We start from the raw sequence: 15,790 nt of genomic DNA, 5'->3' as shown, positions 1-15,790 counted from the left end.
GGTCATGACACACTACAGATATGTAGAAAAACTCAAAGTTTTCTTCGGCTGAAGCCGCACTTCAGGTTTCTGCCGTCAGAGCGCTCGAGAGCGCAGTGAGACAAAATGGCGCCAGGAGCCGAGAAAGCGTATGTCGTGCTTGAAATGCACTCACATCAGTCAGTCATAACAGTGCAACGACACTTCAGGACGAAGTTCAACAAAGATCCACCAACTGCTAACTCCATTCGGCGATGGTATGCGCAGTTTAAAGCTTCTGGATGCCTCTGTAAGGGGAAATCAACGGTCGGCCTGCAGTGAGCGAAGAAGGGGTTGAACGCGTGCGGGCAAGTTTCACGCGTAGCCCGCGGAAAATTGGCTCATGCCACAACTGGAGACCGACAGTGCCGACTTCATCTTTCAACAGGATGGTGCTCCACCGCACTTCCATCATGATGTTCGGCATTTCTTAAACAGGAGATTGGAAAACCGATGGATCGGTCGTGGTGGAGATCATGATCAGCATTTCATGTCATGGCCTCCACGCTCTCCCGACTTAACCCCATGCGATTTCTTTCTGTGGGGTTATGTGAAAGATTCAGTGTTTAAACCTCCTCTACCAAGAAACGTGCCATAACTGCGAGCTCGCATCAACGATGCTTTCGAACTCGTTGATGGGGACATGCTGCGCCGAGTGTGGGAGGAACTTGATTATCGGCTTGATGTCTGCCGAATCACTAAAGGGGCACATATCGAACATTTGTGAATGCCTAAAAAAACTTTGAGGTTTTGTATGTGTGTGCAAAGCATTTTGAAAATATCTCAAATAATAAAGTTATTGTAGAGATGTGAAATCGCTTCAATCATTTGTAATAACCCTGTAGCTTGCCCGCATTCCTGTTTTCTTATTCATTACTAAACTTACTCCTGCATTATCCCTATTTGATTTCGTATTTATAATCCTGTATTCACCTGATCAGAAGTCTTCTTCCTCCTACCACCGAACATCACTAATTCCCACCATATCTAATGTCAACCTTCCCCATTCCCTTCTTAAATTTTCTGAACTAGCTGCCCGATTAAGGGGTCTAACATCTCGCTCATCGATGCGTAGAACTAAAGTTTTGTTTCTCCTGATGACAACATCCTCTTTAGTAGTTCCCTCCCGGAGATCCGAATGGGGGACTATTTTACCTCCACAATATTATACCCAAATGTGGGCCATCATTTAACCATACAGTAGAGCTGTATGCCCTCGGGGAAAATTACGGCTGTAGTTTCCCCTTGCTTTCAGCTATTCGCTGTACCAGCACAGCAATGCCGTTTGGGTTGATGTTACAAGGCCAAATTAGTCAAACATCTGCCCCTGTAACTACTGAAAAGGTTATTGTCCCTCTTCAAGGAATCACTCACTTGTCTGGTCTCTGAACATATACCCCTCCGTTGTGGTTGCACCTACGGTACAGCTGTGTTTATCGCCGAGGCACCCAAGCGGAAGGGTGAGGGGGGTGGGTGGATACCATGTCTATGGATACAAAAGAACAGTGTGGTCTTTTCAGACTGTTAGACAAGACTGCGTATGGCGAGATGAGATCGTCTTCTTCGAAAGTTTTTACAGCGATTTGGTGAAGTCCTTTTGGAAGGATACTTTTGTCTGTGTAACGCACTCTTGGAAGTTTCGTTGATATAAATGGTGTGCAGACTTGCCAAGGTCCGCGAATCCTTCCGTAAGACCAGGGAAACAGTGTTACTTAAATAATTTGGTTTGCAAATACTCATTTCATTTTAAAAAATTGATTACGACTATGTATTTTACAGAAGTATTATTTTCACACTTTAACTCAAGTTTGGCTATATTTTTGTCGTAGGCAAACACAAAACTGATTTCCAATTGTGAATGATCAAGCAGTTAGTTTTTACTTATTAACTGACTATGAAAAACGTTTGGTCACTTAAGCGTTGAGTTATAATTGTTTCTATCGACACAACGACGTAAGTTCGACAGATTAACTTCGTCTAATTTATTTCGCAGTGTTCCCTAGTTCTATATGCCGGTAGGTTCGATGAAAACGTATTCTGGTGCATTTTCAGTCAAAATGGCAAAATAGTTGCCAAATAAATGCACTAACCTTGTGAAAATGAGTGAAACGAGCTTTGAAGGCTGATAGTAAGTGATCAATTTTTTCATCGTATGTACTCAAAGTTGCTCTAGCGTTCTTGTAATTAGTAAAATATAACCATTTGTCAGACTTCAGCTGGTTCTGAGACAGACTTAACTTGCACAGAATAGATAAAATATAGCCATTAAGTCGAACAACCAATTTATCTTTGCCGTGAGGTCACGTATTTAAAAAATTAGTGACGTTAGTTTGAAATGGTAAGTCACATAACCACCGCGACCACATATTAGCAAGAGTGCAAGATTAAAAGTAACTTACTGAGGGATCAGTTACAAGATGGAACAATATTGAGGCGGATCATTAGCAGATTAACGGCGGACAGCGGTACATGCATCCCTGGTTTACATTATACACTCCTGGAAATGGAAAAAAGAACACATTGACACCGGTGTGTCAGACCCACCATACTTGCTCCGGACACTGCGAGAGGGCTGTACAAGCAATGATCACACGCACGGCACAGCGGACACACCAGGAACCGCGGTGTTGGCCGTCGAATGGCGCTAGCTGCGCAGCATTTGTGCACCGCCGCCGTCAGTGTCAGCCAGTTTGCCGTGGCATACGGAGCTCCATCGCAGTCTTTAACACTGGTAGCATGCCGCGACAGCGTGGACGTGAACTGTATATGCAGTTGACGGACTTTGAGCGAGGGCGTATAGTGGGCATGCGGGAGGCCGGGTGGACGTACCGCCGAATTGCTCAACACGTGGGGCGTGAGGTCTCCACAGTACATCGATGTTGTCGCCAGTCGTCGGCGGAAGGTGAACGTGCCCGTCGACCTGGGACCGGACCGCAGCGACGCACGGATGCACGCCAAGACCGTAGGATCCTACGCAGTGCCGTAGGGGACCGCACCGCCACTTCCCAGCAAATTAGGGACACTGTTGCTCCTGGGGTATCGGCGAGGACCATTCGCAACCGTCTCCATGAAGCTGGGCTACGGTCCCGCACACCGTTAGGCCGTCTTCCGCTCACGCCCCAACATCGTGCAGCCCGCCTCCAGTGGTGTCGCGACAGGCGTGAATGGAGGGACGAATGGAGACGTGTCGTCTTCAGCGATGAGAGTCGCTTCTGCCTTGGTGCCAATGATGGTCGTATGCGTGTTTGGCGCCGTGCAGGTGAGCGCCACAATCAGGACTGCATACGACCGAGGCACACAGGGCCAACACCCGGCATCATGGTGTGGGGAGCGATCTCCTACACTGGCCGTACACCACTGGTGATCGTCGAGGGGACACTGAATAGTGCACGGTACATCCAAACCGTCATCGAACCCATCGTTCTACCATTCCTAGACCGGCAAGGGAAGTTGCTGTTCCAACAGGACAATGCACGTCCGCATGTATTCCGTGCCACTCAACGTGCTCTAGAAGGTGTAAGTCAACTACCCTGGCCAGCAAGATCTCCGTTCTGTCCCCCATTGAGCATGTTTGGGACTGGATGAAGCGTCGTCTCACGCGGTCTGCACGTCCAGCACGAACGCTGGTCCAACTGAGGCGCCAGGTGGAAATGGCATGGCAAGCCGTTCCACAGGACTACATCCAGCATCTCTACGATCGTCTCCATGGGAGAATAGCAGCCTGCATTGCTGCGAAAGGTGGATATACATTGTACTAGTGCCGACATTGTGCATGCTCTGTTGCCTGTGTCTATGTGCCTGTAGTTCTGTCAGTGTGATCATGTGATGTATCTGACCCCAGGAATGTGTCAATAAAGTTTCCCCTTCCTGGGACAACGAATTCACGGTGTTCTTATTTCAATTTCCAGGAGTGTATATTCCATGTAATTAAAGTCTATGTTCAACTTCATCATAGGTGGATCATGTGGATCATGCTAATGGTTACGAAGTTACTAAAATCTGTCGAGGAAATGGGAGTTCACATCGTGTGCCTCACAGAGCCTTGTAAATGGGAAGCAAGAACACATCGCATCCTCCCTGAGTGAGTAATTTCCGAACTCGCCAATTCTGTATCTCCTTTAGAACTAACGAGTAATAGTCTGTTTCTAAAGAAATTACAACAAGAGCTATATCCGAACTGGCATTTTAAGAGCCAAAGCAAGGAAAACATTACAATATTCCTTTAGAAATAGTTAACCTTTGTAACTAGTGTGCAAGAACATCTCTGCGACGCGAAACACAGGCAGCCTTGCAGCATTCACAGAGGTGTGTGCTGTTATGGATTACCGTCTCCTCTGTAACTGCCCCCAGAGGTAACTCCATAATTAAAACACAGGTCAGTACTCGCAAGATCCAAATTTACATCTTTAGAGAGGTTTCTAGGTATACCCGTGGAGCATTCCTCATACTCCTACCCATTTTACAGTATCTTCTCATGTCGATAAGGGAAGTGGTAGCGTAAATGTCATCTAGACAAGATACAAAAAATATTGCTTGGAACAAATTGAGGAATATTTCTAATGTCCGCATACAGTTGATGTCAATGACAATGTGGGCATGGAAACTGAAGAGTTCGTTAGGGCAATACAAATGGCCGTTCATAAGAAACGGATTGAAGCACACACGTACCATCGAACGAACACCCCCAAGCGTAGAAAAGAGGACAAAAGACTTGATACTTCCCGGGAAAGACCGCACTCTGACTATAGGAGCATCTAGACTAGCCACATACAGCAACGTTAATCCCTCTGAGGACTCTTTTCGGCAGGCTTTGTTGACAAGCTGGAAACAATTCATACCGAGAAAAGAAATGGTTCAAACGGCTCTGAGCAGTACGGGACTTAACTTCTGAGGTCATCAGTCCCCTAGAACTTAAGAACAGAAATCTATCAGCATTCTAATTTTTATGTTTCAAGAAACCGTAGTGTTAACACACTAGATGAAAACTTGCGTAGGAGAACAAGAAACGTGCATTTAATATTTATACCGTCTCAAGTACTAAGATTTCCAGCAAAATAAATATCAGTATACTCGATAATGCTTGAATTAAAAACTAGGAGCATTAATTTCGTTATCCTCCAAATACTCAGGATTGCAATACGCTTTCACTCAGGTTTATTATATTGTCTTTCATCGACATCAACTTTAAAGAAAACATACCTTCCTTTCCTTCCCCACCAATAGATTTTAGAATCGAGTTCTACCATTTCTCGCAGTTGTTGTCCTCATTAATGAGTCCCTGAAAGTTCAGCTCTGTAACAATGAACATATTTACCATGGGAATGTTTGTACGGATCGTGTAAACGCCATTATTACGTAATAAGACTACTATTTAGATAACATCTACAGTTAGAATCTGTTGTCCACACAGATCGCTAGCATCAGAGAGGATGTGAAAACAGGCCAAATGATGGCAGAATGCTGTTCGCTTACCAACTCAGCTCACCAAATTCGGGAACCTGTACGTAGATCGTGCGTGTTCCTACACCAAAACACGTGTACACATAAACTGCCTACTGCAATTTCGTCCACAAATATTTATGATAACAGGCTCACAATCTGACACTCATAACATACGTTGCCGACAACGCTTCACAAAAGGATTTCAAGATTTAGTGCAAACGTGTATACTGACGGATCGGTTAATATCAACGGAACTTTAGAGTAGAATTTTAAAGTTCGCAAACAAATCATTAAATGCTAATGCACTGATGTACTTGATAAGTTGCGACACACATGTGTGCTCTAGATGTTGGCTGTGGTGCCTGCTCTCTCGGTACTACCTGAGTGTTGTGAGATATTTTTACTTTCACCTGAGACCGCACGAGAGAAAGCATCACGCCTGAGGAGGATCGGAACCAACTTACGTGACTTCTCCTTCCCCTGCTTAAGAGATCTTCACACACTGTTTAAGACATTCGCTTCGATTTCAAAGTGGTTCTCATTTCCTTCGAGGCAGTTTACGTCTGGGGACAGTGCTCATCACAATTTCTACTTCTAGAGGAAAGTAGCAGAAAAATAGTTCTCTGTTGTTAGAGTACGGATTTTGGCGCGAAGAAAATTAATATTTCCTTTGCTCCCCTTTTTTCGTAATAGTTCTTCAGGACGTGGTTTAGTATAACGCAAAGTGACAAAATGTGTTAAGAAAAACAGTAAACAAATCAGTCATATCTCTGAAGTACCCATTCAGTCGATTACGTGTCCTGTTTCAGGAAGGAAAAATGACCAGAAACCACTTATGTGTCAGTCAAACCAAACTTAAGTGAGAAGCTAAATAGGAATACTGCACTTGGAAGGTGAGAGCGTAAGTCTACAGGAAAAAAGACAGCTTCCACTATTAAGGCACTCTATCATGGCGTACTAGGGTGCGACGTATTGTCATTACGCCATGACACGTTACATTGAAATCGGTCTGTCAAGTTACAATGGTCGAGAAGACTTCCTCTTACCCTCCGCTGAAAAATATCCGCGGATACTGCAAAAGCTACACGACGAGCATCACAGCACCAGTATAGTGCTACTCATTGTGGTCGTCCAAGAGGCATTGCTGCGTATGTGTAGCATGCCCATTTTAGATCTTTGCGTCCTTATTTCATGCGGCGTTGGATCTTGCACCTGGAAATTTGTACAATTACAGAAGAATATGCCACTGAATTGCGGGTCTTGTTCGTTAGGCAGCATTTGACATATTCGCAGAGGGCCAGTTTAATGTCACTACACAGTTGTTTGTAGTGTCAAGTTCTACGTGCATTTAACACATGTTCCACCCGACACCTATCATCTGGCTCGACAAAGAGTCAAAAACGGGATCACCTGAGCGCCAGTAATTTCATCAGTTACTAAGGGTATTTTCTCCTTTAAAAAATATAGTTTTTCGATTTCCGTTGGAAGAAGTAAAAAAAATCATCCAGAAATGTAGAATAAGTATTTCACACAAGACATATACAAAGTATAAAACTGAGTGACTAAAGGGATTGTTGAAACAGCTCCATCGTCCCAAGTACTTATAAGAAATAACTTTCCAATCATTAACTTCTAATACTGTTTCCCATGCTTATAGGACAATAAATCAATAATTCTTTACATACAAGCCTCATGGACTGTTTTACGTTTTATTACCACAACGTATCTCGATAGTGCTGTAGCGTCCTTACTTAATGTTTCCTTTTATTGTTATGTTACGTTAGTCTTGAATCCTGCGGAAAATTTAGCATGTTATGATCTTATTGAGTAGAACGCTTATTTAACAGTGGAGACCTACACTGGAAACATTGAAATTGCGCGGATACATATGCTTTCTTATCTGGGCCTGTTCGAGAGCATTTTTCCAGACAAGTGACTCATAATTTGGCGTCTTCCACATCCCTCCTTTTCCCTCTTACAGTTTTCCCCGTGACAGTTTGCGCTGCTAATTGTGAAACGCAATGTACACCAATCTTGCATTTAGACGCCCCTCTCACCTCGGAGCCCCAGACGCCACTACTAAAAATAACATCGCGATACGTCCAGCCAGAAACCTTACAGTTGTGGCACAGCTGGCGTCCCTCTCATCTTGGCTCCTTAAGCGACGGCCTAGAGGGCCTTGAACCGTACCTGTCTTTACTCTAATGAGATGACGCAATGTAATATCCGCAGAATGTGTCACAAAATTATAGGAAATTGCACAATCCAACACGTGAAAAAAAGAAAATAGTTATAGGAGTTAGAGGAACACCACCGAAGTTTCGCTGAGTAAATATTAGTAGTAATAATAATAATAATAATAATAATAATAATAATAATAATAATAACAACGTCTGAGAAAGTAAAGAAATAATAATAATAATAATAATAATAATTAACAACTGGAAAATACGGCTTTCCGTCAATTTTTTTCTGTTTATAAAAGTAAAGGACAGATTTTTTTTCTTCATTAACGATATACTAGCGAAGTTTCAGCTTGCTATGAGTTTTTAAATGTGACACATAGAATCGTTCCCTTAAAAAACTGAATTATTTTAAAAAAATACTTTGCGTTCGGATTGTACCATAGCACATTAACGCGGCGAGTTAGGCATGTTGCTAAATGTTATCTTGCCATTATATTTTCCGTATCAATAAACAGTGAAGTCAGAAATGATATAATCAGGAGCGAGCAGCACTGGTCTTTTATTATTCAGATAAACAGATAGTGAATGAACTTTTCATAGCTGGACCACTTTGCGCTCTCTGTTTACCAACGTAAGCGAGTACATGAAGACATTGCAGACACGATATTCAGCAGCTGATAATTCGAAAATGTTTAGAAATCAGTAATTACAGTGTGCTGTAGTATGCCTGGTTATCGGCACACAGGCAGGAAATTTGAGAGAAAAGTAGTGTTGAGACGCAACAATCTTTTAGTCATGTAATTGTAAGGTTCATTAAAATAATTAGATACAACAGGAAAATACCTATTATCAAAGAATAAGTCGCTACTCGTAATCCCATCAGCAAGTGGCAATTCAAATTATTCCCCCGTTTTTGTTTGGTCATAATTTTGTTGTTACCTTAGACTCATGGCCCACTGACTTAGTAGCGTGATGACTGTTAATCAGATATTTCATAGTTATCAACACTGATACGCCATAATTAGCTCTTTTTACTGAAATATTTTCTTTGTATTATTTACAAACCATTACATAATATAGTGTATATGCTTGGAATCTATCGATATAAATATTTCACAGACATGGAGTAAATATCACGTTCTTCCTAAGCTTAGAACAAGAAATAGAAGACTGATGTTCACAAAAGTGTATACTGATGTTGCATCTTTTTGTGACTTAAAAGACGACGAGATTAATACATTTGAAGTATTAACAAAACAGTCAGATCACTTACTATTTGTTACAGAATTTTTAACACACATACAAAACAAAACAGTATTACGTTTAATTTTTGGTACCTATTCGCGTGTCAACATACCGCGTAGAGCAAATCTTGGTTGTCGCATAGTGTGCTTACCTTCCCGACATACGAACAGGCTCCGAATAATGATGTCCACATACGGGCTTCAACAGGCATGCGGCAGAGTCGTGCCAGTTGGAAGACGTACGGTGATGCCTGCCGGCTTAGAAACCGACAGAACTGCTGCCCTAGCCGAACGCGAATCAGGCCCACGTGCGCGCAGCACAGCAAGGGCGACGCCACGCGGTCGCTCTTACCTTCGCCAAGTCGCAGAAGGAAGCCAGCAGCGGCGTCTACATGTGTGTGGCGCGCGAGGCGGCGGAGGGCGCCGGCGTCGCCGCCGCAGCCTGCGTCATCACAGCTCGGGGGCGGCGTCGCGGCGCCGTGTGGTGAGGTGCGGTGCGGCCTGGCTCGCGGTCCGACGGCGACTGCTGTGTCAGACGCTCCGGAGGCGGCGCCCCTCCAGCCCCACCGCTGCGGTTCCATTCCACTCTCCAGCCTCACTCAGTTGAACGCGACCGCGGCTCCAGTTTCTGTGTCGCATTGCACAAGCTCGTTCACCATTACTGATCAGAGGAAAAATGCCCCTATTGGAACACAAAAAGGATAATATGCTCCTATTTGAAACTTTCTGGCACATTAAAACTGACTACCTGACCGGGATGCGACCTCGGGACCGTTGCCTTTTGCGGGCAAGTGCTCTACCGACTGAACTGTCAAGCGCGACTCACGACTCGTTCTCACAGTTGTACTTCCGCCAGTGCTTCGTCTCCTGTCTTCCAAATTTCAGGAAGTTCTGCGAAACTTGCGGGCCGGCACTCCCGAAAGAAAAGATTTTACGGAACATGGCTTAGTCTCAGCCTGATGGATTTTTCCAGAATTAAATTTTCACTCTGTATCGGAGGGGGCGCTGATATGAATCTTTCTGGCAGATGCTCCTATTTGTTAGAAGACTCTGACTGAAAAGCCGGATATCGACTGCCTCATTCTCCCCTCCTTAGCACCTTCAAAAATTCTCCCAAAAATTTTGGCTTGCCAAAGTATTCGCGCTATTTTTAACATGCAACTCACCTCTCCCATACGTCTCCATAACTGTAACTCGCTCATACTCACTAGCCCATCGCTGTTAAGTCGCTCATACCCATCCAGTCCCACTTCCCCATTCTCATTCACTCATTCAGCTTCAACTCATTGTCATTATCTCGTTGTGTCTTTCTGTTCTCTCTCTCACTGCCTCCTGTCCCACAGCTACAATCTCCTTCATTCTGTCTTACTACTACCGTCTCCTGTTGCTGTCACTGTCTCTCTCCTGCTCACTGTTAAGGTAAGTACACACTTGTATGCAAAATCGAGCGATTGTCTATAGACATTGTGTAGGGACTGTCTATAGACATGGAGCTTGACAATGTCTCGTACACAGTCTAGATACTTGTCTCGTGTACACATTTGAATTCCTTTTTCCTAGGTAGTTGCTTAATATGGCTAACTTTGTTGGGATTGTGATAATAATCGATGGTGATATCTAAAGAGGAGACGTTGGTGGAAAGTGAACTGTTTACCGAGGGCATCGTTTCGACTGTAATTTACTTTTGATTTTAGAAGCACAAGACAGCATCTTTTTTTTTTTTCAACGTCAGTCACTGATACTTTAATATTTTTCACTAGCTCTTTGATAAACAACTTTTTCTTGTTGCGATTTTTATCATCCGAATTACAAATTTCCAACAACTATGACACTGTGTGAAACCCATGCAAGTTGCAATTGCTCTACTTTCGTCATCTTGATAAGTGATGTTTAACAACAGGGAAAATGGTAAAAAACCGACGTAGCTTTTTCCACGTCGCAAAGACAATAACTGGAGTCTATGTCCACCAACTAGTCCACACTACTGAATGCCGCGCAACGTTGTCTACGGATTGTCTCATCTCTCCCATTTCAATGAGAGTCAAAAGTTTTGGGATTTTGTACCAAAACCGTGTCTATAGACAAGAAATGTCTCTCAGTTGTCTATGTACAAAATCACTCGATTGCCTATAGACACTGTATAGATATAAATATCACTCGACGTTGTGTAATAGTGTGTACAAGGCCTTATTGCTGTTATCTCATTCTTTCCTTCCCACTGCTGCTGTCTCTTCTCACTGTCTCGTTGTCATTGTCAGTGACTCTGATTCTCATTATCACTGGCTCTCACCCATTTCCACTTTTTCCTTTTCTTTATTCCTTTCCCACTAGCACTTTCTCCTTCACTCTTTTCAAAGCACTGTTCTGTTACAATCATCTACGCCCCTTTCCTTCTCTCACAATGCCATTGTATACTCCGCTCTTACTATACCATACTGTCTACTGTGTATCACTATTTATTAGTTTTCCGTGTCTATCCCACTGCCACAGTCTCCTCTCTCAGCATAAGAAAGCGCGAATACATCCACATGCCAAAAATTTTAAAGCTGCTAAGGAAGATGTAATGAGGCAGCTGTAACCCACTTCTCAGTCAGAGTATTTTAAGAAAATTTTTCTTGTGCTCTGGTAGGAGCATTTTTTCTGGCGTAACCACAAGCGCCGGAACGAAGATGAAGAACGCAAGAGAAGAGAAGACACTCGCAGAACAGTTATTAGTGAGCCATATCCATTGCTTGTTTGGACATTGTCTATAGGGAAGAACATTACTTGTTTGCATGTCGCCCATCGCTTGCGACACCATTGTAAAATTCAAAATTAAATATTGTCAATCTGCTTTATTGAAATAAAACTAATGTTATTTGCTTGAGTTGTTGTGTAGCTTTCCGAGAACGCAGCATCCCTTAGGCACTCTATAAGCGACGAGTGGGCAGGACCCACACATTTTGTCACTGGTTCCCTTCTTTTCGCTGTCACAGTAGAGCATGTCACTCATATCGAACCAATTTCATGGTCAGTAAAATTTTGATAATTTACTTACGTGAAATTGAAATAATGCAGACTTATTTTACTCCTCAGACTGGATTTTACGCGCACAAATGTTTTACATATGCTTCAGTCCTACAATAGGGGGTTCCCAGAACCTTTCTGGCGATTACAGAGACAAACTGCCTATTGGCTTCTGTCTCGGGTTCTTCGGCCGACGTTCATCTAATGATTTTTCTGACGTTTCGCCAGCACGAGTGGCTAGCATTGTCAAAGCTTCACCCTCCAATGCCGGCGGTGAACTGGAGGCGAGCTTTTTTTTTTTTTTTTTTTTTTTTTTTTTTTTTTTTTTTTTTTTTTAAAATATTCATTTCCGCTCCTTAAGGGAGACGGATGGGCCGCTGGAGAGCTTGTTGCTCTATTGGGGCCAGAGATGAGGTATTACATTTTTCTGTTCTTTATTTATTTGGTATTTATTGCTAGCTTACATACTAAATACAGTTTTCCTATAATAGTGTTTGGCAATATACAATTGTTTTGTTATCTTAAAGACTAATTACAAATTTTTATAATTTTTCAAGCAGTGGAAGTGGATATAGATTTAGAAATGGTGCTAAAACTAGAATTGAGATTAAAAACAAAAATACAAAAGTACAAAAGTAAGGGCGACAGTGGAGGCGGGTTTATGTGCCGTTTTGTTGCTTTCGATTAGGTAGGGTTTATGGTGGCGGGCGGTCGGGGTTCAATGCTTGGAGGTGGGGGGGGGGGGTAGGAGTGTCATTGTTCTGTATGTGTAATTGTCTTGCGTGTTCGTGTTGGTGTATAGTGTCAGGGAAAGTATGGAGGGTGTTGTTTATGATAGTTCTTGGTGGGTAGGTGTATTTGTGTTTGGGTTTGTTTCTGTGTCTGGGTCTGTGTGTGTATATTGAGTGTAGGTCAGGTCGGGAGGTGAGGGTGGTTTTCCCATAGCGGGCTCTCAGGATGGCTAATCTTGTTTGAACGGGGATGACTTTTGCTTCCTCAAAGACCTCTTGTCTGGGGGTGGAGGGAGGGAGTCGTAGGATGCTGCGAAGTATTCGTCTTTCGGTGCGGAAGATTCTTTCTGTTTGGGTCTTGGAGATGCAGGCGAGAGGCGCTGCCGCGTATTCAAATAGTGGGCGGACGAAGGTTTTGTAAGTGTTCACAGCTGTCTTGTCATTGCAGCCTGTAAATTTGCCTTGTACCCGTCGTATGAGGTGTTGTCGTTGGCGGACTTTATTCAGGGTTTCTTTGATGTGGTTGTTCAGGTTGAGGTACTTGTCGAGGTGGACGCCTAGGTATTTTGCGTTGGAAGAGGGGAGGAGCTGGGTGCCCCACAGCGTGAGGGAGATGTGGTCGGGATTTTGGTTTGTCTTTTTGTGGATGTTGCGATGTTTGAATAGGATGAGTTGGGTTTTGGTGGGGTTGGGTTTGATGCGCCATTGTCGCATCCAGTCTTCGAGTTTTGTCAGGTAGGTCGCTGTCTGGTTGTTGATGGTGTTTATCGAGCGTCCTGAGTTCCAGTATGCCGTGTCGTCTGCGTATAATTGGAGTTGTTCAGTGGTTCTTGTCGGGGTGGGGATGTCAATGGTGTACAGGGAGTAGAGCAGCGGGGAGATAATCCCACCCTGCGCTACTCCTGCTTCGGGGCGGAAAGGGGATGAGGTGGTTTGGTTGATATGGATTTGGCAGCGTCTATCGTTTAATAGAGTTTTGATTAGTCGTACTGTCTGCGGTGGGAAGCCTGTCTTAAGCAGCTTGTATAGAAGTCCGTCATGCCAGATTTTGTCGAACGCCCGCTCGATGTCCAGAAATACAGCGAGCGTGCACTGTCCAAGGTTCTGGTGTCTTGTAATGTCTGAAGTGAGTCGGAGAAGGGGATCATTGGTGGAGTGGAGTTTTCGGAAGCCGGACTGGAGGTGAGGGATGAGTTGGAGTTTGTCAGTAAAGTGTATGAGTCTGTCTGTAATTATTCTTTCGAAGGTCTTGCGGAGGACGTCGAGGAGGGATATGGGGCGATAGGATTTGGGGTCTGATTTGGGTTTGCCTGGTTTGGGGATCATGACGACTTTGGCGGAATTCCACGCTGTGGGGATGGTGTTGTGGGAGAGGCAGAAGTTGAAAAGGAGGGAAAGGAGGGGGATGATGGTGTTGAGGGGGCAGTTGCGGAGGTGTAGACGCTGTATCCCGTTCTCGCCAGGGGCTGAGTTTCTGCCTGAGAAGATGGCCTTTTTAATTTCTCTCTCGGTAATTACTGTCTGCAGTTTAATTTCTTCTTCTGAGGGGGCGGTGGGGGAGACGAGTAGCAGGGGGAGTTCTGTGGTGACTGTATGGTGGAATGGTTCGATAAATAGGGGGTCCTGTGGGAATTTGTGGATGTCTTCTAGCATGGTTTTGAAGGCTTCTGCTATTTGGGTGGGGTCGGTGGTGGGGGAGTCGTCTACGTTTAGTTTGTATGTCCTGTCAGTGTTTTGTCCCGTGAGTGTCTTGAATTTGTTCCAAAATTTGCGTCCTTGTCTGTAGTCAAGTTTGGAGCAGGTTTCGTCCCATTGTTTTTGTCGGTGTTCAGAGGTGAGTCGCTTAATTTCGTTGTTTAGCCTGTTCCAGATTGTTTTAAGGTCGGGGTTTCTGTCTTTGTTGATTTCGCGGTAGAGTTTTCTTTTTTCTCGGATCAGTCTGAGTATTTCGGGGGGAAGGTGCGGTTTGAAGGAGGCGATGGTTTTGGTGGGGATGGCTGCGTCGATGGCTGTCTTGATGGTGTCTATTATTCTGTCGTTGACGTGGTTAAGGTCATCGGTGTCGGTAATGGTTAGTGGGGCTAGTAGGTTGTTGTTAATGGTCTCTTTGTATTTTGCCCAGTCAGCTTTGCTATAGAGTTTTATCGTTCGGGAAGTGGGAGCTGGGGGAGGGGGATTGATGGCAGTGGTGTTGAAGAGGGTGGGTAGGTGGGGGCTGGTAAGGGTGTCACCTACCGAATACTGGGTGATGGTATCAGAGAGGGAGGGGCTGTATAGGATGTGATCGGGGAGGGAGCAGCCGTTGTGTCCTATGAAGGTGAAGGTATTGATGGGAAGTCTTGTTGCGTTCTCGGTGGTGAGGAAGTCAAGTAGGTCGGTTCCATTTTGATTGTGTTTGGTGTCTCCTAGTAGTTCATGTCTTGCGTTCAGGTCAGTAAGGAGGAAGTATTCTTTGAAGGTAGTTAGGTAGCGGAGGAAGGATCTAGGAAGTGGAGTGTTTGGTGGGTTGTATAGGCAGGCTATGATGAGGCTTCTGCGTCTGGGGCGGGGTATGGCTATCATAACTGCCTCTAGATGTTGATATTGAGGTGGGAGTGGGACCTCTTGGGTGGCCAGGGTTGTCTTGGTGTATATAGCAACGCCGCCTCTGCCGTCAGGTCGGTGTTTGGCGTAGTGGTCGTAGTTGCGGTTGAGTCTCATATTGTCAGTAGGTTTGGTCCAGGTCTCTGCTAGTCCAAGGATGTCTATGTCGTTTCTGCAGAGGCAGTCGTTGAGAAGGGCTTTGCGGCTGTGGATGCCTTCTATGTTGACAAACATGAGATTGGTGGGTTTTCTGTTGGGGTGTACTGCCATGAATGGTCTAAGGGGGGGGGGGGATGAGGGTGTAGGCATGTGTGCTTAACTTCTCAGTGCTTGCGAGTATGGTACTTTGACTATTGTAGTTGTGACGTTATTGCCTGCTTGATTGTATTTCAGGTCTTTGAGGAAGAATTTTTGGGCCACCTGTCGGAGAGTAGAAATTATCTCTTGTCGCCGGTCTTGGAAGAGGGAAGCAAGTGTGAAAGTGACGGATTTAAGGAAATCCTCGATGAGAAGGTGAGGACCTTGGGTAGCGGGGGTGTCAACGAGGTGGAGGGGGGCTTGGAGGTGGTCGTTTACTGCT

This window comes from Schistocerca cancellata, chromosome 7, assembly GCF_023864275.1.
Source record: "Schistocerca cancellata isolate TAMUIC-IGC-003103 chromosome 7, iqSchCanc2.1, whole genome shotgun sequence".
In the NCBI taxonomy this organism is placed as follows: Eukaryota; Metazoa; Arthropoda; class Insecta; order Orthoptera; family Acrididae; genus Schistocerca; species Schistocerca cancellata.
This window is presented reverse-complemented; position numbering follows the sequence as displayed.